Source organism: Saccopteryx bilineata, chromosome X (genome assembly GCF_036850765.1).
Source record: "Saccopteryx bilineata isolate mSacBil1 chromosome X, mSacBil1_pri_phased_curated, whole genome shotgun sequence".
Lineage (NCBI taxonomy): Eukaryota > Metazoa > Chordata > Mammalia > Chiroptera > Emballonuridae > Saccopteryx > Saccopteryx bilineata.
The window spans coordinates 100,355,024-100,359,066 of record NC_089502.1 but is presented as its reverse complement, the minus strand read 5'-3'; the positions used below and the strand labels follow the sequence as shown (position 1 = coordinate 100,359,066).

At 43.4% G+C, this 4,043-nt stretch overlaps 1 pseudogene; it reads left to right on the top strand.

Annotated features, from left to right (window-relative positions):
- The first annotated feature begins 246 nt into the window (after positions 1-246).
- LOC136317981 (U6 spliceosomal RNA) lies at positions 247-343 on the top strand (annotated as a pseudogene).
- Positions 344-4,043: the final 3,700 nt, after the last annotated feature.

Below are 4,043 nucleotides of genomic sequence, written 5' to 3'. Positions count from 1 at the left end.
GTATTCCATTATTTATATGTACACATATCCTTTATCCAACACTCTATTAAGGGATACTTTGGTTGTTTACATGTCTTGGCCACTGTGAATAATGCTGCAATAAACATGGGGGTGCATGTGCCTTTATGTACCAAGGTTTTCAAGTTTTGGGGGTAGATGCTCAGTAGAAGGATTGCTGGGTCATATGGTAATTCTATTTTTAAATTTTTGAGAAACCACCATACTTTCTTCCATAATAGTTATACTGTGCTCGCTTCGGCAGCACATATACTAAAATTGGAACAATACAGAGAAGATTAGCATGGCCCCTGCGCATAACAGTTATACTAATTTCCACCTCTGTGTCCATTGTGTTTTATTGTTTGTTGCTTTAAAATCATGAATGAGTGTTTAATATTATCAGTTGCTTTTTCTACACCTAAGATAATCAGATGGCTTTTCTCCTTCTTATCTCTTAATGTGGTAAATTACATTAACAAATTTCCTAATTAAACCATTTTTGAAATAATAGATAAAACTTCCTTGTTCATATTTAAAACAAACAGACATAAGGAAATAAATCTGCTTGTATCTTAGCTCAGAGTTCTCATTTCTGCTTACAATCCAGATTGGCTTATAAAAATTTTAATGTGCTGTTTTGGTAAAGTCGGGCATAAAAATTATTCTAATCTAAAAAAATGAGTTAGGTTTCAAGATTCCAAGATGATGACAAAGTAGGCAAATGTTCCAATTGCCATGTTCCAGGACCAAACAGGAATTATAACTATATTTGAGAACAGAGATCCTGGAAATTCAACTTAGAACTAAATGAAGAGCTGTCTGTAATCAAATAGTCACAAAAAAAGCCACATAAAGACTGGTAGGGATGGATGGCAGAGATGCAAAAAGTGCTGTCTTACTCCCAGTAGCAAGCAACTGCTGATGGTCTGAAAGGACTATCAGCTGCAGGGAGGTTTTCGGTGAAAGGTTTTTCCTGAGACATGTGGATCCTAAGTCCCAGGCCAGGTGCCCCAGCCTAGAGAAGGTGCCCACAAAAATTTGGAGGTGAAAAAAAGCAAGGTTGCTGTCTCTGAGACAGACAGGAAATCTCAAAAATGCAGTCACCCCCTTAAAGGGCCAACACAAAAAATCTCATTCACAGCCACTTACCCTAGGCTCCAGTAGAGAGAGGACTTACAAAACTACAGTCACATGAGGAGAGTGTGAAATTGGCAACCTTCAGGAGAGATATGGTGAGGGACAGCTACCAGAACCCCTGTGCTGAATCATTCTCCAATATCACAGTCACCATCTCTCTTGGGTATAGTAATCTCCTCCATGCGGCATCAGCCTGGGAGAAAGCAACTGCCCCAATCTTGGGAATCTCTCTTGCCCCAACATATGGAGATTGGGCCCTGTTTAGAAGTAAGCAGCCTTGGCCAGGAAGCAAGGGGATTAAAAAACTCAAGGGTGACAGTGAATCAATTGTCTGGTATTGAGGCCAGAGCTCCTCCCCACCACTTTCCCAAGAATATAACTGGTGCTTCCACCTCATGAAAGATTCATTAGAAACTATCTGGCCCTGGCCGTTTGGCTCTGTGGTAGAGCATTGGCCTGGCGTGCAGAAGTCCCGGGTTCGATTCCCGGCCAGGGCACACAGGAGAAGTGCCCATCTGCTTCTCCACCCCTCCCCCTCTCCTTCCTCTCTGTCTCTCTCTCCCCCTCCCGCTGGGGATGGCTCCTTGGCCTCTGCTCCAGGTTCTAGAGTGGCTCTGGTCGCAACAGAGCGACGCCCCAGAGGGGCAGAGCATCACCTCCTGGTGGGCAGAGCATTGCCCCCTGGTGGGCGTGCCGGGTGGATCCCGGTTGGGCGCATGCGGGAGTCTGTCTGACTGTCTCTCCCCGTTTCCAGCTTCAGAAAAATACAAAAACAAAAAAAAAAAAAAAAAAGAAACTATCCGGACTGTGGGAAGACCAAATCTCTGGGTTTCAGAAGCTTAAACCACCAGACTCTTAGGGCCACATCCTATAAGGTCTGTGAAAAAATTCAGAGCAGACTGATACCTGGGGCTCAGGTGTGGGAGCCACATCTATCACCTTTCCTAATTCTTGAATTGCTCCAGTCTCTACTCTACCAGAGGTTTTTTCAGGGGCTGAGCTCAACAAGTAGCCAGCAGATAAAGGCAGCAAGAGGTAGCTCTCCAGATATTTTGGGCTTTTTGCTGATTTTCCCCCAGGCCCAGTGTGGGTAAAAGCCAGCCTAGGTGTGCAGTTGGTCTCTCCATATGCACCTAAGCCCAACAGAGTAATCCACAAACTCTGGTTTGCCTACAGCTTCAAAAAGGTTGCTGAGGGCCAGTCAGAGGCAGTGTCTTATACTGGACTGCACAGGGTTCACTTCTAAGAGGCCTAGAACCAACACATCCAGTGGCCAGCTGCAGATTACATCAGAGCAAAAACCAACGAGCCTTTCTAGTAGTATATCAAAAGAGCTTACAGGCTATACCAAACCAAGCTGATGTGAATACCGCTTTCTGTGTTCAATACCTGCACAGCACCTCACACACATTGAATGATGTAGAGCTTCACAGTCAGCTGTCCCAAGTCCTGGATATTCTGCCCCCATTAAGTTAAGTTCCACAGGGGGAAGGGAGAGAGGCTTATAGCAGACATTCAAAGTGTGAGTTCATTGGAGCTGGTCAAGGGGCTTAGTAACCTTCTAGGGGGACACAATCAGCCCCAGTGGAAGACTTTCACAAACTTTCTCCCTGAAATCAGGGGCTCCCCAGCTGAAAGAAATTCTACAGAAGAAATTGTCAGCCCTACTCAATCTGAAATTTCTGCTCACTTCACTGGGAAGAAATAGAATTGAAGTATCCAGCAGTGGCTGAGATTAAACTCTGGAGTAGGGTTCACTTTCCCTATACTAAAATCCTGACCAAGAGACCCTTGAAGTAAGGGGTCTAACAAGTGTTGTCATCCCAACTTTAGCTGTCCTAAACCACTAAGCTTGCAACCTGTGGAGGGATTGGTAGGGTAAGGCCAGTCTATGACCAGTCTATAGTCTATCTATAAAAGACTCAGAGGGAAGACCAGGCAACTGTAAAAGAAGGTGGAAGAGATGAAAAGTGGAGGCAAATCTTAAAGAACTTGGGCTTTTTTACTGAGCTCTTGTCAGCTCTAAGCTGCAGAAAGCTTATCCTTATACACAGGTTGGCTCCTCCCACACACATCCAGGCATAGAAGATGCAGACACAAACAGTAAACAGAGCAGTAGCTCCAGACAGGTAGCCCACAGCGGGTTACAAACAACATCTGACATCAACCTATACCTGAACCCCACCCAAGAAAACCCAGAAACAACACAACCAGTCATAGGTGAACTAGAGCAATGGAAGATTAAACTAGCCACATGAGCAAAACACCCAAAGGAGAAGTCCATCAGGCACCAGATCTACCTGAGAATAAATATGCCCCATAGGACAGACACTGCACAGCATCTAATACATGATCAAGGTTGACCCTTAGAGTCAGTGAGCCTGAAGAGATAACTCCACCCACAAAAGGGCCAACAGCATTCAAGACTCATATATAACAGGAAGGTAAATATAACCTTCAAGAAATATTCCTAGAACAAGGAGCTCAGGTGACTTGGAGGATAGTACCACTAAACCCATTTTCCTCACAAAGACATTAAAAAATGGGAGTCAGAGCAGAGCTACCTAATAAACAAATGAAATGGGAAGACAAATAAATATGATCCAAATGAATCAACAAAATAAATTCCCAGAAAAAGAATTAAATGAAATTAAAGTAACCAAACTATCAGAATCAGGGTTTAAAGTAATGGTTATTGGGATGCTCAAGGATCTTAGAGTAAGAATGAATGATCTCAGTGAGAATTTAAACAAAGAGATAGTAAGTTTTAAAAAGGACATTGAGATCATAAAAAAAGAACCAGCCAGAAATGGCAAATATAATATCAGAAATGAAGACTGCTCTAGAAGGAATCAATACCAGGCTAGATAAAGTGGAGGATCAAATCTGTGATTCAGAGGATAAGA